At 44.1% G+C, this 18,356-nt stretch overlaps 1 protein-coding gene across 7 annotated transcripts in view; it reads right to left on the bottom strand.

Moving 5' to 3' along the window:
- Positions 1–18,356, bottom strand: part of LOC126262195 (kelch-like protein 38) — a 172,531-nt gene that overhangs the window by 71,501 nt on the left and 82,674 nt on the right. The gene's annotated exons all lie outside the window — the stretch shown is intronic.

The following is an 18,356-nucleotide window of genomic DNA, read 5'->3' as shown; positions in this document are numbered from 1 at the left end:
AAATTTAGATGTAGTCTGAAGTTAGTATTACAACAAATGTTGATTATCAGAGAGAAATTAACATGAGCTGAATTAATACATCATTTCATTAGAGTAAAAATAATTAATCCAAGAATTTAGCACACTGCTGGCTTTTCAGCTGCAACTGCAGGTCAGAAAAGGTGGGGATACTTCAAATTTCATGTTCTAGGTTTCAGCTATGAAATGAGAGGTGTCACATTATTTTGAAAATCTTTCCCCAATCAAAAGTTAACGAACTTCTTATCCGTTTACATGAGCTAGAATGTGAAAATTAAATTGAATCACCATGTCTATCTCAGTATCATGTAAATACAAGGTCCCCTACGTTAAATATATAAGACTGTAAATTTGCTGCAAGTTCTCTAGGAAAAAATATGGATAATGGAGGAGATTTCATGATCATAAAAAAATTGAGTCCAAATCTACTGATGTCACTAATTACTGCTCAGATCAACAGTTGAAAGATAGGGCTCGTGAACTCCGACTACAAGAAACATCATCCATAATTGTTACAGTGTACAGTTCCCCACTGGGAAACTTTCAAATATTCTTACAAAAACTTGTGTCTTTCCCATGCCAACTAGCAGGTAAAATAAAGGAAATGGTAGTCTGTGGAGACTTAAGTATCAATTTACTGAAAGATTCAGGTAAAAGGAACAATTTATACATGTTACTGAACATTTAAAACATATGTCCTCTTGTTAATTTTCACATCAGAATCACACAGGAAAGCAGGACATTAACAAACAATATTTTTGAATGTCAACTCTTAAACAATGGTATGCTTACCCAGTAATGAATGGCTTCTCTAAGCATGATGCAAAACTAGTCATACTAAACAACCAGTGCTATCAAGGAGAACAGGGTAATTAATGAACATACTATAAAAAGTTTCAAGGCAGCCTCACATGAAGCTGAATGGAGCAATGTGTATACTATGACAAATATAAATATCAAATTTAATAATTTATAGATGTGCCACTATCAAACTTTAACAGCAGTTTCACAAGAAAACCATCATGTGTTCCTCTAATAAGAATTAAAAGACGCTTTGGAATACAAAATGAATCATTTGGACAAACAAGAGTAGAAGGACTGATTTCATACTGTAAGAAATGCTGTGTTGTCTTGTGGAAAGTGATTAAAAAACTTAAGATACCCTGGTATAATGGCTGAAATCAATAAATAAGATTATTCCTAAACTCCACCCGAACAGGCCATGAAGGCCCAACGGTACCGACTGACCGCCGTGTCATCCTCAGTCCACAGGCATCACTGGATGCGGATATGGAGGGGCATGTGGTCAGCACACTGCTCTCCTGGCCAATGTCAGTTTTCGTGACCGGAGCCGCTACTTCTCAATCGAGTAGCTCCTCAGTTTGCTTCACAAGGGCTGAGTGCACCCCACTTGCCAACAGCGCTGGACAGACGGGATGGTCACCCATCCAAGAGCTAGCCCAGCCCGAAAGCACTTAACTTCGGTGATCAGACAGGAACCGGTGTTACCACTGCGGCAAGGCCGTTGGCAATAATTAAGTTACTAAAGTTAAATGTATATGGGCAATAGTTAAAAGAGAAACCATGAAATCAGTTAACGAGTGCAAGGACTTTGTTATTACAGAAATCAGCCAAATAATATATCACAGCAATCAGCCAGCCACCATACTTAATAATCGCTTCCTGAAGAAGCTCAGAATATTGACGTAGACTGTTCATGGGGTGAAACAATAGAATACATGCAAGAAGCAATGCCTCAGACATACAGAATAACACAAAATTAGAATGACAAAATATTGACAACTGGTATTCTCTCTGACTTGTCAAAAACATCTGATTGTACAGTTCACAGTATTCTACCAGAGAAACTCAAATATTATGATGTCAGATCTCGCTGGAAACTGGTTTTCAACATATCTAACTGACAGGATGCAGAGTGTTGCATTAAGAACGGCAGCAACTGTACACAATGATACAGCATCTTCAGGTTAGGGAAAATTACTAAATGTATAATACAGGAATTGAAACTGGGTTCACTGCATTTCTGCGAGGAATAGTTACTGTTCAACTGAGTCAACAGAATGAAATTCGCAAAAGACATTACATCCTAATACTGACATGTCCCCTTTTTACTATCCTTGCCAGATGCACAGTGAAACTGCTCTGCAGCATCACACATTCATTCATTACCACAAAAGTTTACAGATTTGCTTTTTCTAACAATACTTGTATCAAAAAACAAAGATGATGTGACTTACCAAATGAAAGTGCTGGCAGGTCGACAGACACACAAACAAACACAAACATACACACAAAATTCAAGCTTTCGCAACAAACTGTTGCCTCATCAGGAAAGAGGGAAGGAGAGGGAAAGACGAAAGGATGTGGGTTTTAAGGGAGAGGGTAAGGAGTCATTCCAATCCCGGGAGCGGAAAGACTTTCCTTAGGGGGAAAAAAGGACGGGTATACACTCGCACACACACACGTATCCATCCACACATATACAGACACAAGCAGACATATTTAAAGACCCTTTAAATATGTCTGCTTGTGTCTGTATATGTGTGGATGGATATGTGTGTGTGTGCGAGTGTATACCCGTCCTTTTTTCCCCCAAAGGTAAGTCTTTCCGCTCCCGGGATTGGAATGACTCCTTACCCTCTCCCTTAAAACCCACATCCTTTCGTCTTTCCCTCTCCTTCCCTCTTTCCTGATGAGGCAACAGTTTGTTGCGAAAGCTTGAATTTTGTGTGTATGTTTGTGTTTGTTTGTGTGTCTGTCGACCTGCCAGCACTTTCATTTGGTAAGTCACATCATCTTTGTTTTTAGATATATTTTTCCTACGTGGAATGTTTCCCTCTATTATAACAATACTTGTATCAACATGAATTTGTGACCAATTAGTATAACTTCTTCCTGCTGCAACATTCTTTTTCATCTTGGAGTGTAGATCAGGTATTGCAATTATCAATAGATAAGGCAGAGTTGAATAGGTGAATGAGTGTTGTAAATGAGGGTAGGACATCAACCAGTTTGTCTACTCCATTGGTGGAGCAGCCACTGCTACTTTGATCAGTCCGTTTTCTGGTAAACCAATTGACGATATATTGTCCTTTGTGGATGATCTGGAAGCACCTTGAGTTTTGGTCTGATGATCATCTATTGCAAAAGTCTAGGTTGCGATTCTTGGGAGAGGCAAAAGTCTTAAAGAGATATAATGAAGAGTTGAGAAACGCATTCACACTTGAGAATTAGGATAAGGGCTCCAGTAGCACTATAAGAAACAGAATAGCATGAGGTTTTTCTGGGAGCTGTTAAATAGAATGACACAGAAACACAGTGAGTCAGTAGAGAGTTTTAGTGATAGGACAAAGAAAGCCAAAGCAAATACGTACAAATTAATGGGAAGTGATGAAGCAATTAAGGTTGGCTGGAGTACTCTCTTTCAAATTCTGAAGGTAGCAGGTGTAAAATACAGGGAGCAAAAGGCTATTTACAATATGTACAGAAACCAGGTGGCAGTTATAGCAGTTGAGGGGCATGAAAGGGACACAGTGATTGAGAAGGGAGTGAGATAGGGTGGTAGCCTATCCTCGATGTTATTCAATCTGTATACTGAGCAAGCAGTGAAGGAAACAAAAGAAAAATTTGGAATAGTAATTAAAATCCATGGAGAAGAAATAAACACTTTAAGGTTTGTTGATGACACTGTAATTCTGTCAGAGACGGCAAAGGACCTGGACGAGCAACTGAATGGAATGGACAGTGTCTTGAAAGGAGGATGTAAGATGAACATCGACAAAAACAAAATGATGATAATGGAATGTAGTCAAATTAAATTGGGTGACGCTGAGGGAATTAGATGAGGAAATCAGATACTTAAAGTAGTAGATGAGCTTTGCTATTTGGGGAGCAAAGTAACAGATGATGGTCGAATTAGAGAGGATATAAAATGTATACTGGCTTTGGCAAGGAAAGCGTTTCTGAAGAAGAGAAATTTGCTGACATTGAGTATAGATTTAAGTGTCAGAAAGCCTTTTCTGAAAGTGTTTGTGTGGAGTGTAGCCATGTACAGATCCGAAACATGGATGATAAAAAGTGTAGACAAGAAGATAATAGAAGCACTTAAAATGTTGTGCTGCAGAACACTGCTGAAGTTCAGATGGGTAGATCATGTGACTACTGAGGAGGTACTGAATAGAATTGGGGAGAAGAGGAATTTGAGGCACAACTTGACTACAAGGTTGGTAGGACACACATTCTGAGGCATAAAGGTATCACCAATTTAATATTGGAGGGAAGTGTGGGGGGTAAAAATCGTAGAAGGAGACCAAGAGATACATACACTAAGCAGATTCAAAAAAAAAATGTGTGTGAAATCTTATGGGACTTAACTGCTAAGGTCATCAGTCCCTAAGCTTACACACTACTTAACCTAAATTATCCTAAGGACGAACAGAAACACCCATGCCCGAGGGAGGACTCGAACCTCCGCCGGGACCAGCCGCACAGTCCATGACTGCAGCGCCTTAGATCGTAAGCAGTAGTTATTCGGAGATGAAGAGGCTTGTACAGGATAGAGTAGCATGGAGAGCTGCATCAAATCAGTCTTTGGACTGAAGCCCACAACAACAATACGGAACAGGAAGCATGAATTTTTGTTGGACACAGAGACCCATGTGACAGTGGCAAGCCTGGACATTCAGGTAGGGAATGGTTAAATTTCACTAGGTTTAGCAACATTAAGTTTTCTGGTTGGTGCAAAACGGTTTCAGGAGGGTGCAGAAGTGATGTCTTATGTTAATGAAGGTTACAGTGTAATCCTGTTGCTAGATGTCCTGTTCATGCATCATGCCAAACTAATCTACGGTAGTGTATGGTGGAACTCATGGGAAAAAAGTTCCAACTGGGGAAAGCTGTCACCAGTGAAACATGGCCATCACAATACAAAAGGAAAGCTGCTACTCACCATATAGTGGAGATGCTGATTTGTAGATAGGCACAACAGAAAGACTCCTACAATTAAAGCTTTCAGCCATTAAGGACTTTGTCAAAAATAGACCCTCCCCCCCCCCCCCCCCCACACACACACACACTCTCAAATGCAACTCATACACACAACTGCAATCTCAGGCAACTGAAACCACACTGTAAGCAGCAGCACCAGTGCATCATGGGCGTGGCGACTTGGTGGGGGTAAGGAGGAGGCTGGGGCAGGGTGGGTGAGGGATAGTATGGTTGGGGTGGTGGACAATGAAGTGCTGCAGGTTAGACAGAGGGCACAGAAGAGGTGAGGAGGAGAGGGGGGGAGTAGAAAAAAAGGAGAGAAATAAACAGACAGGGTGTGATGGTAGAATGACATCTGTGTAGTGATGGAATAAGAACAGGGAAGAGGCTGGATGGGTGAGGTCAGTGACTAACGAAGGTTGACACCAGGAGGGTTAGGGAGCATAGGATGTATTGCAGGGAAAGTACCCACCTGCACAATTCAGAAAAGCTGGTGTTGGTGGGAAGGATCCGTATGGCATAGGCTGTGAAGCAGTCATTGAAATTAAGGATATCATGTTTGGCAGTGTGTTCAGCAACAGGGTGGTCCACTTGTTTCTTGGCCACAGTTTGTCAGGTGGCCATTCATGTGGACAGACAGCTTGCTGGTTGTCATGTCTACATAGAATGGAGCACAGTGGTTGCAGCTTAGCTTGTAGATCACATGACTGGTTTCACAGGTAGCCCTGCCTTTGATGTGATAGGTAATGTTAGTGACCGGATTGGAGTAGGTGATGGTAGGAGGATGTATGGGACAGGTTTTGCATCTAGGTCTATTACAGGGGTATGAGCCAGGAGGTAAGAGGTTTGGAGCAGGGGTTATGTAAGGATGGATGGTGTGTTGTGTAGGTTCACTGGATGGTGCAATACCACTGTGGGAGAGGTGGGAAGGATAGTGGGCAAGACATTACTCATTTCAGGGCACAACAAAAGGTAGTCGAAACCCCGGTGGAGAATGTAATTCAGTTGCTCCAGTCCTGTGTGGACTCTGTTTTGTTTGGTTTTGGTTTGCTTTAGGGCGCAAAAACAACTGGGGTCATACACGCTCAAGTCAAAACTATAGAACACGAAGACAGAGAGGAGTTAAAAAACGACAATACGTCTCTCCCAATTGACATAATAGAAGACAGCTAAAAACAGGCACATGGAAAAGGGCTAAAAAAGACACCATACAGAAACGGACATCCAAAACTAAAAATTAAATGTCCTTCGCTGTATTGCTTTGGCAGACAAAAAGTAAGACGTGGTCAACAGCCCGCGAGTCATTTGCTAAAATGGCTGATAACTCAGACAACAAACCCATACCGGTATGTAAAAGGTTCAAAAATGGACATTCCATCAGGAAGTGCTGGACCATTAAAACTTGAGGGCAATGTGTACAAAGTGGTGGGGTAGCGCCACTTAGCAAGTGACGATGGCAAAAAGGCAGTGCCCAATACACAGCTGAGTTACAATAACCTCCTCCCATTGGGAGGGCTGAGAGGAGGTCGTCCAAGCTTCTGGGAGAGGCTTAATAAGTGGGAGCTTATTCCCGTGAAGGGAGAACCACTGGCGATGCCAAAGGGACACCACCTCCTGAGAGAAGGCAACACAGAGATCATCAGAGGGAATATAGGTACTCACAGGCTGAGGTACGAGGACTGCAGCTTTGGCAGCAGCGTCAGCAGCCACGTTTCCTGGCAGACCGACATGACCAGGAACCCACAGAAACATCACACTGGCTCCACCAAGAGTGATCAGTTGACAGTTTTCCTGGACCCGCTGCACTAAGGGATGGGTGGTGTACAGCACACATAGACTTTGAGGGACACTGAGTGAGTCTGAGCAGAGGACACAACTGAAAAGGCTGTGTCGCCCAACGTACTCCGCGGCCTGATACAAGGCAAAGAGCTCGGCTGTAAATACTGCGGAGTGTGCCGGAAGCCGATATCGAAAGACATGGGTGCCAATGACGAAGGCACACCCGACCCCACGGTCAGTCCAAGAGCCATCAGTGTATACAAAGGTACTATCGCGAAGTTCCATGCGAAGGTTGTGATACTGAAGGTGATGGATCGAGGGTGGAGTAGCATCCTTAGGAAGCAAACGGTAGCCAAGGTTAACACGGGCCACTTCAGGAAGCCAAGGTGGTGAAGGGTTCACACACAACAGGAAAGGTGCAAGTAGTGTGAAGTTAAGCTGCTGCATCATGTGCCGAAAGTGGGTTCCAGGAGGTAACAGAGAAGAAGGACGAGCTCCATACTGATGATCAAAGGAATCATCAAGGAAGGAGGCATACGATGGGTGGCCACACATGGCAAACAAACGGCATGCATACCTGCAGTCACGGTGGTAGGACAGGGTAGTTCAGCAGCTTCAGCATACACTCTAAACCGGGCTAGGGTAAAAGGTTCCTGTAGCCAAACGGATGCCACAATGGTGGAAAGTGGTGAGACGGTGTAAAAGGAACTGGCATGCAGACGCATAAACAAAGCACCCATAGTCAAGTTTCAAACGGGCAAGTGACCGGTACAAATGGAGGATGGTGGTTTGATCAGCACCCCAGGAAGTACCATTGGGGACACATAAGACACTGAGGAACCACAAACAGCGGGCTGCCAGGTAAGATACATGGGAGGACAAAGAGTGTTTCCTATCGAGCATGAGCCCCAGGAATTTTGTAGTGTCAACGAATGGCATGGCAACAGGTCCAAGATATAAAGATGGTGGGAGAAACCAGTTGTGTCACCAGAAATTCATATAGATGGTTTTGTCAGTGGAAAAGTGAAAGCCATTGCCATTGCTCTAGGAGTAAAGACGATCAAGACGGCATTGCAGACGCCGTTCAGTGAGAGAGGTCTGTGGAGAACTGCAATAAATGGCAAAATCGTCAACAAAAAGGGAGCCGGAAATGCTTCGTGGGAGACAGACCACTATAGGGTTAATGCCTATAGCAAAGAGGATGACACTCAGGACGAAACCCTGAAGCACACTGTTTTCCTGGATACAGGTGTCTGCCAAGACAGAACCCACATGCACCTTAAAAACTCGATCTTGTAAAAATACCTGAAGGAAGCAAGGCAGGTGGCCATGGAAGCCCCACGTGTAAAGAGTTTGGAGGATACCAGTTCTCCAGCAGGTGTCGTAGGCTTTCTCCAAATCGAAAAACACTGCCACAGTCTGGGATTTCCACAGAAAACCATTCATGGCATGGGTGGACAAAGTAACGAGATGATAAACTGCAGAACGCCATGCTCAAAATCCACACTGTAAATTTCAAGACTCGAGCCACCGTACCAGCAGGGCATGAATCATATGTTCCATCACGTTGCAAACGCAGCTGGTAAGAGAGACAGGGGAGTAGCTAGAAGGAAGGTTTTTGTCCTTATCAGGCTTAGGTATGGGTATGACAGTGGCTTCACGCCAGTGTCCGGGAAATGTGCCCTCTGCCCAGTAGAGATGGGCAAAACTGTTCTTTTCAGAGATTGGATCAGAACTGTTCACTCCCTGAAATGAACTAGCTCTTTTTCATGACTCACCACTCATTCACAATAGAAAATAAATGGAAGGCACATTGCCCTTTAAACTTGGTTTATTCCAGTACTATACCTGTATTTTGATCTTATTTGATCCTATTTTGAAGTAACACAGATAATGAGTAAGAATTTTGTATTGTTTATTGAAATTTCCATGATATGACAAAGTTTTTGATTATTGATTTATTTTGCACCATCATGGTTTTTTGGGTGATCGGAAAATGTTGTAACTTGAGATTTAAATTAACAATATATTTGGCTATAACGTATTAAAATTTCATTACCCTCGTACAAATACATCGCAAGCCATATATTTTTAAAGTGAACGTTTCCTTCTGAAGATGCCTAAAATCGCAAAATCCGTACCAGAATAAGAAAAAAATATATATAAATTTGACTGTAAGACTAAAGTGCTGCTTATAGCAGAATAAAACAAGGAAAATATTGGTGTATCACATTTTGCGATACGTTTATCGGTTCGCTCATAATTAAAGTGTAAATTCGAATGTCCGTAATAAAAATCCTATAGTAAGAGGAGTCGTCAGGAACCTAATCTGATCAGTTTAAACAAATAAAAATAAAATAAAAACAAATGATGTATACATAACATAATAATGTAATATACATAGCGGTATTACTACGAAGAACAATATCCAGTAGAGACGAACTCCGATGCAGAGGCGCTGAGTCAAGCAGGTCGAGCCGCGAGCTGTATTACTGCGTGAGCTAAGACCGCAGAGACCAGAGTGACACCTGAGTTGCTTTGCTCAACGCTCTGGCTAGAGTCGAGAACGGTGGGGTGAGTGTTGAACGGGCGAGTTCCGAGGGTCGGGGGAGCGGTGAACGGCCACCAGTCACCCGCTCCGAGACAAATCGCCCATTATCTTGCGAGCAGGTTGTTGCAAGTAGTTCTTATGTTCTCCGCTAGGAGGCTCTCTGTCTTGTTGCTCGCATCAACCGCCCAGAGGGCAGGACGTGCGACTGAAACGATCGCCGACGGAGTGCGATGCTAAGTTAAGCTGCTCCAGACACTGCACGCGGTAGAGGAAGCACAGAGACGGCACGGCATATGTGAAACACAAAATCCAATGGGGCACTGCACAATGCAGGCAGCCAAGGCAGAAGCAGGGCAGAAGCCGGTGCTGGCTGTGTTGTGTGGCATGCAGTGTGCTCTGACCAGCAGAGGCCCTGCTGATATGCTCAGTCTCTCTCTCTCTCTCTCTCTCTCTCTCTCTCTCTCTCTCTCTCTCTCTCTCTCTCTGCTGTGGGAAACGTTTGGAGCTACCGTTCTTTTTTTCTGAATCACTGATTGTTCACTCCTTTGAAAGATTCAACTCTATGAATCAGTTCAGGAGCGGATCCCACATCTCTACTGCCCAGATGCGGTTGTACATGTTAAGCAGAATGTGTTTGCCAACAAGATAAGGATGCTGCAACATCTGAATGTGGATGACGTCTGGCCCTGGGGTGAAGGATCAGGATGAACTGAGAGCATGATCGAGCTCCCTCATTGTAAAAACAGCACAGCACTCACGATTTGGAGAAGAGAAGGGTAACGCCCGAGCCTCCTCCACTCGTTTCTGATGGAGGAAGGCAGGGTGATAGTAGTAAGAGCTTGAAACTCCCACAAAATGGTGGCCCAAGGTGTTAGAGATAGCAATAGGGTCCACAATAACATCAGAGGCCAGAAATTGGAGAATGGATCTTGGTCCCAGAGAGCCATCGGAGGTTGGCCCACACAACAGAGGAAGGGGTGGAACGATTAAAAGAACTAGTGAATGAAATCCAGCTAGCTCATTTGCTATCCCGAAGAACACAACGACACTTGGCTCACATCTCTTTATAATGAATGCATTTTGCCATTGTACAATGATAGTTAAAAACACAGAATGCATGTCTCTGTGTGCGAATTGCATCGTGCCATGCCTCAGTCCGCCAAGGGACAGGGACACGATGTGGTAAAGAGGAAGTGCGAGGAATGGAATGTTCTGCAGCAGTAAAGATAAAGTTGGGGAGATAGTCCACCTGGTCATCACAACTGGGGAAATCTTCTTCTTCAAAGGTCGCCAGGGAGAAGTAAAGCTGCCAGTCAGCCTTAGTAAGCTGCCATTTTGGCATGCATGCAGATGGGGTAGGAGTCAGTAAATGGAGAGCACATAGGAAATGGTCGCTCAAGTTGGTGTCAGAAAGAATGGACCACTCAAGATGGGGACAAGCTGGACAGTGCAAAAGGAAAGGTACAAATGGGAATAGGTGTGCGAGGAGACGGAAAGGAAAGTGGGTGCTCCAGTGCTAAGGCAGAAGAGGTTAAGTTGGTTAAGGTCAGCCTAGAGGGCACCTCTCTGACAGGTCCTGGGAGAGCCCCAAAGGGGATGATGCACATTAAAGTCACTGAGTAGCAAAAATGGGGGAGGTAGCTAACCAAAACGCAGAAGGAAGTCTGCCCTGGTGACTTCGAATGATGGAGGTACATAAATGGTACAGAGGGAAAAACTCAGGTGGGGAAGGAAAAGGCGAACTGCAACAGCTTCAAGACGGGTAATCAGGGAGATGGGTTGACTGTGAATGTCATCCCATATGAGCAGCATGACACCCCGATAAGATGGAATGCTGACCTCAGGGGGCAAAACGAATCCATAAGTAATGTGAAAGCTCAGAGCAGTCATGAGGGCACAATTTTGTTTCCTGAAGGGAGAGTACAAGGGGATGCTGTGATGCTAAAAGCAGCCATAAATCCTCTTTGTGGGACCAAACGCCACGAACGTTCCCTTGGAGCACAGTGATAAAGAGGAAGAGATGTAGGGGTGTGAACTCAGTGGCCACTGAGCGACAGCCAGTGTAGAGTTGCTACTACAGGGCACAGAAGCAGGAGGATCCTGCTCCATGGGGTCCACAGAAGCATCAACTAGCTTGTGCAGTCGGTCGGTTGAGTCCAACGCTGAAAAATGGTTGGTGGTGCGCACAGGTAAGACAGAGGCCGGCCGGGCTAAGGTATCTACATCTACATCTACATCCATACTCCGCAAACCCCTGACGGTGTGTGGCGGAGGGTACCTTGAGTACCTCTATCGGTTCTCTCTTCTATTCCAGTCTCGTATCGTTCGTGGAAAGCAGGATTGTCGGTATGCCTCTGTGTGGGCTCTAATCTCTCTGACTTTATCCTCATGGGCTCTTCGCGAGATATACGTAGGAGGGAGCAATATACTGTTTGATTCCTTGGTGAAGGTATGTTCACGAAACTTCAACAAAAGCCCATACTGAGCTACTGAGCGTCTCTCCTGCAGAGTCTTCCACTGGAGTTTATCTATCATCTCCGTAACGCTTTCGCGATTACTAAATGATCCTGTAACGAAGCACGCTGCTCTCCGTTGGATCTTCTCTATCTCTTCTATCAACCCTATCTGGTACGGATCCAACACTGCTGAGCAGTATTCAAGCAGTGGGCGAACAAGTGTACTGTAACCTACTTCCTTTGTTTTCGGATTGCATTTCCTTAGGATTCTTCCAATGAATCTCAGTCTGGCATCTGTTTTACCGATGATCAACTTTATATGATCATTCCATTTTAAATCACTCCTAATGCGTACTCCCAGATAATTTATGGAATTAACTGCTTCCAGTTGCTGACCTGCTACATTGTAGCTAAATGATAAGGGATCTTTCTTTCTATGTATTCGCAGCACATTACATTTGTCTACATTGAGATTCAATTGCCATTCCCTGCACCATGCATCAATTCGCCGCAGATCCTCCTGCATTTCAGTACAATTTTCCATTGTTACAACCTCTCAATATACCACAGCATCATCCGCAAAAAGCCTTAGTGAACTTCCGATGTCATCCACAAGGTCATTTATGAATATTGTGAATAGCAACAGTCCTACGACACTCCCCTATGGCACACCTGAAATCACTCTTACTTTGGAAGACTTCTCTCCATTGAGAATGACATGCACCATTCTGTTATCTAGGAACTCTTCAATCCAGTCACACAATTGGTCTGATAGTCCATATGCTCTTACTTTGTTCATTAAATGACTGTGGGGAACTGTATCAAACGTCTTGCGGAAGTCAAGAAACACAGCATCTACCTGGGAACCCGTGTCTATGGCCCTCTGGGTCTCGTGGACGAATAGCGCAAGCTGGGTTTCACACAATCGTCTTTTTCGAAACCCATGCTGATTCCTACAGAGTAGATTTCTAGTCTCCAGAAAAGTCATTATACTCAAACATAATACGTGTTCCAAAATTCTACAACTGATCGACGTTAGAGATATAGGTCTATAGTTCTGCACATCTGTTCGACGTCCCTTCTTGAAAATGGGGATGACTTTTGCCCTTTTCCACAGTACACTGCTGCAAGAAGGGGGGCAAGTTCCTTCGCGTACTCTGTGTAAAATCTAACTGGTATCCCATCAGGTCCAGCGGCCTTTCCTCTTTTGAGCGATTGTAATTGTTTCTCTATCCCTCTGTCGTCTATTTCAATATCTACCATTTTGTCATCTGTGCGACAATCTAGAGAAGGAACTACAGTGCAGTCTTCCTCTGTGAAACAGCTTTGGAAAAAGACATTTAGTATTTCGGCCTTTAGTCTGTCATCCTCTGTTTCAGAACCATTTTGGTCACAGAGTGTCTGGACATTTTGTTTTGATCCACCTACCGCTTTGACATAAGACCAAAATTTCTTAGGATTTTCTGCCAAGTGAGTACATAGAACTTTACTTTCGAATTCATTGAACGCCTCTCGCATAGCCCTCCTCACACTACATTTCGCTTCGCGTAATTTTTGTTTGTCTGCAAGACTTTGGCTATGTTTATGTTTGCTGTGAAGTTCCCTTTGCTTCCGCAGCAGTTTTCTAACTCGGTTCTTGTATCACGGTGGCTCTTTTCCATCTCTTACGATCTTGCTTGGCACATACTCATCTAATGCATATTGTATGATGGTTTTGAACTTTGTCCACTGCTCCTCAACACTATCTGTACTTGAGACAAAACTTTTGTGTTGAGCCGTCAGGTACTCTGAAATCTGCTTTTTGTCACCACATGGCAACACCGTTGAACGGGATCTTCAAGTTGGCGAAGGAGAAGACCATTTGCCTTTGGTGGTCTTCTTCAAGCCTTTCCGATTAGGGGAAGACTCAGGTGCTGTTTTGCTCGAGGGACAGAGGAAGTCTTCACAGGAGTACTCCTCCTGTCCTATCCTGCCTACTGGTTGTGTAGCTGGTGGCTTCGCCACTTGAGGCAGGAGTTTGACTGTTTGATGCACAGTAGGATGGGGGGATGGCGATGCTACCATGACACTGGGTGATTTCACAACCTCAGAGCTGAATTTGAGGTCGCATGTCTGCGTGGCCACGTCTTTCATGGGTCGAGGAGTAACAAGAACAGAACTATAGGTGCCAGATGATAGAACACGGGTTTGTGACTAGCCAGTAACTTGCAAGCTACTGGGTAAGGCACTTTTTCCTTTACCCAAATCTCTTGGACAGCTCGCTCATCAAGATACATGGGAAAATCCCGAGAGGAGGCGGCATGGCCACCATTGCAGTTGATGTAGCAGGGAGGAGGAGGTGGACAATCACCCTCCTGTGCATCCCTACCACAGGTTACACATCTGGCTGGGTGTTGACAAGACGTTCTAGTGTGGTTGAAACGATGACACTGGTAGCAGCGCATCAGGTTCAGAATGTACAGCCGGACTGTGATAATTTCATTGCCTGCTTTAATCTTGGATGGCAGCACCACTCTATCAAAGGTAAGGAAAAGAGTGTGGGTGGACACTAAGGAGGAATCTACCTCTTTCATTACACCATGGATGGCAGTGACATCACGATTAGAGAGGTAAGATTGGATTTTGGCCTCAGTTAGACCATCGAGCGGCCTGGTGTAAATTACACCACAGGAAGAATTCAAAGTTCTATGGGCTTCAACATGGACAGAGTAGCCGTGGAGAAGTGAGGCAGCAAGCAGTTGTTTGCTTGAGAATCAGAAGCAGTCTCCAAAAGCAAAGTGCCATTATGTTAACGAGAGCAGGATTTCACAGGGCCAGCAATTGCATCAGCACCTTTCTGAATAATAAACGGATTTACCGTGACAAAGGACTGGCCATCTTCAGTACATGAGACCACAAGGAACTTGTGCAGCAAGAAGGCTCTTCGAATCATTAGTTTCATTACGTTTACATTTCGTAGATGTTGCTGGGAAGATGACTGACTAATTGCAAAGAAAATCCCCCATGATTACCAGCGTCTTCGAGGGCACGCTCCTTCCAACTGGGGGTTCCCTTCACAAGGGGGCGCACCTACCTTAACTGGTCACACCTCCCGAACATCTGACAGAGGGGCCAATCAGCAATTTGGGAAGGCTGCAGCTCAGATAATCACCAATCATACCAGGACGTACATGCAAACTCCACCTGTCAACCAGGGGCTGGGAATTACGGGTTACCCAGTCACCTGTTACACGTCAGACGTGTGTGCCGGCCTTCAGAAGCACACAGGGAGGAAGAAGAAAAAGAGGAACCTCAAACGCCAAAGTGGAGGAACGACAGGAGAAGGGAAATGAAGAAAGGAAAAGGGAATGAAAAACAACGGTGAGACTGTTCTTACGCCAGTGACTGACAATGCAGAACATTCCCAATAACATCCTAGACATGTTCCCAAAGTGAGGGGAAAAAGAACAGCAAGACGATAGACATGCAGCATGGAATGGAAAAAATGCTGCAAAGGCTGGGGCCCCGTGGTAGCCAAGCACGAACACACCAAAGAGTGGCGAGCCCTGGGGGGGGGGGGGGGGGGGGGGTGAAATGCTCCTCTGTGGCCAGACAGACTTTGGGAGGTGGCGGAGACTGGAAGGATAAGGCCACAAGGTTTGTCTTTGAGGGAGAAATGAGTGAAATGGTGAACAAAATGGCTATGGCTTAATTTGCATGATATAGTGTTGTAAGTCATGGAGATTGACCAAAACCTGCATTTTCGGTCCCCTCAGGTCAGTATCAGTTACAGTGGATTCTATTTGTGTTGAAAAAATGTACCAGCCACGTTTCAGTAGTTGCTGGCAGAATACTCAGGGATTTGAGCCCTTTGCAATGTATGGCGTACCTCGGTGATATAACTGTGTTTTCGAGGGATATGAAGGAATGTGTGTGGTGGTTGAGGGCAGTGTTTAATAGGGTACAGGCTGTGCGTCTTACATTAATTATGGAAAAGTGCCATTTTGCCTTGGAGGAAGTGAATTATTTGGGACATATGATTAGTTGATAAGATTTAAAAACAGATCCAAAATTAATATATGCAGTATGAAATTTTCCAGCTCCTTGGACAAATATGGTGTTACTATCATTCTTGGGGTCACCTAATTAATATAGAAAATTTGTGAAGGCGTTTGCGGATAGTGCACACGCAATTGTTAAAAAAGGGTGTAAGACTTCAGTGATCAGTGGAGTGTCAAATCATGCTTGAGAAGCTGAAAGAGACTTTGATGTTGAGTCTGCTGCTGACCTTCCTGGATTATAGAGATGAGGAGTTGGTTTGTGTTTTGAGTCGGGTAACACAGTGAGGAACATCCTGTGGCTGACACTTCACGGCAATTGCCAATCATACAGTGTTAAAGTGTTTGTTAGGGCTGAAGCATTCTTCAAGCAGACTCATGAGGTTGGTGTTGTGACTGAGTGAGTTTGCCTTCAAGGCTGTTCAGCAACCAGGCAGGAAGCATGGAAATGCGGACAGATCACGTAAGAAGGTTATCTTAGTATGGGCAATGTGCCACAGCCTTGTGAAGTGGTAGACAGTGCAGGCTGCTGAGGCAGACTGTAAGCTGTTGATGGTGCAGCTGTAGTACATTGTACATGACAGATTGCTATGTAGGTCAATGAGGCTGGGGCAGCACATAGTAGTACCTGCCTAGCTAAAGAAGAAAGTATTGAAGGTAGCACATAACCACATGCTATCTGGGCATGGGGGTTGTAGGGCTACAAATCACAAGAGTGGCAAAATGTTACTAATGTAGTACAACAAAAAGGAACTTACATCACCACATAAAGAATTATATATCATGAGTGCAGCGAGCAGATCTTAGGCTCAGAAAGTACTGCTACAGCAGTTATTGGAAGCAACCAAATCTTTTCAGATGATAAGAATGGACATTTAAGATCTGTTTAGCCAGATGCCAACAGGAAACAGTTACATTCTATTACTTATCATTTCTCATGATACATAGCAATGGTCGCCATGCCAAATCAACAAGGACTACAGTGGTGCTGGTAACAATGAAGACAGGTTGCTGAAGTCCCTGAAATGGTAATCATGGACCAAGGTACTAACTTTATGCTGGGCTTGATGACGCAGTATGTCACTTATTATCGGTGTGAAAACTAAGAACAAGGCCACTGCACCAGCAAGCTAAAGGTAGAATGGCGTGTATATCATACTATTGCTAGAATGTTGAGTTACTGTGTCAACAGCCACCATAATGATTGGTATATTTACTAACCATTTGTCATACCAGGGTATAATTCCAAAATGCACACCAGCACTGGGCTGTCTCTTTATGATGTAATGTATGTGAGGAAAATGGCTTTGCCATTTGATATAGTCAAGCCAGAGATCAGAAAGAGCTGAGAGCTATTTCAGAATTTTACAAAGACATTAAGGGAAATATGGAAACATGCGCAGAGGACAAACACCAAAGCCCTGGAGTGTCAGGAAGAGATAGGGAAACATGTGGGAAAGTTGCCGGAGTACAAGAGTAGGACAACAGGTGATGCTATCAAGTCTGTATACTCCAAAGGGTAGATCAAGAAGTTAATTACATGGTACAAGGGGCCATACCAAGGGATTGAGATGATGTCACTACTAAATGTCAAGCTACAATCACGAACTCAAATAATTATAGTTCATATCGGACGGCTACAACAATTTGAAGCAATTTGGATTCATTGCCGCAAGTGTCAGGACTGACAGCTAAGAACAGAGCAACGAAAGATAGGGATAATGAGAACCAAAAGGAGCGGGTGTCATTTACATGTGAGATACTATATGAGCTTGGAAATGAGAGATAAGGATGTCAAGTGTCACAAAAATTTGTTTATTGTAAGTAGTGTGTAAGATTATTTTGGTGTTGTGAATTATGGGAGAGGTAGGGAGGGCAGTTTGTACCTGTTACACAGTGATTCTACTGCTACAAAGACTATGGGGAGAATCAGTAAATATTGTAGTTTTATGTCACGGGTATTGTCACCTTCAAAGGTGTTTTTGTTGAGGAGTTGTGTGGGGGAACATTACAATTTTTTAAAGCATGGGGAGGGGGGGGAGGGGGAAGGGGGGGGGGGAAGTAATGATAGCTTCTTTTTCCAGGTTGCAGCATACCAGAGATGGGAGACAGCTGTGTCCTCATCCTTGTAGTGCTACAACCTTCCACCACAGGTGGAGTAGGACCACTGCAGAACCACCAATTGGAAACTGGAGGGACTTTGAGGATGACATACAGAACATGAGAAATGAGATTTGGTGCATGGAGGCTGCAGTAAACGTTTCAGAAATTTGGATGAGAAGCAGAGAGGAAAGGAATATGGGGGAATGCCACAAGCTATTTATGTCATATGAACAGCTGCATGGGCAATTGTAGTAAGCAATAGACGTACACAATGGATGGATGCTGGTGAGAAACCGTACTCAGGTCTGCCGAAGACAACTATATCCAAGACTGAATGAGACCTTAAGGAAAGCGGGACATATTAATAAAACAATACTAGAATGGTACACTATGCATTCATCGAAC

Source organism: Schistocerca nitens, chromosome 1 (genome assembly GCF_023898315.1).
Source record: "Schistocerca nitens isolate TAMUIC-IGC-003100 chromosome 1, iqSchNite1.1, whole genome shotgun sequence".
NCBI lineage: Eukaryota > Metazoa > Arthropoda > Insecta > Orthoptera > Acrididae > Schistocerca > Schistocerca nitens.
The sequence above is the reverse complement of the archived record's forward strand: the minus strand, read 5'-3'. Positions and strand labels throughout refer to the sequence as shown.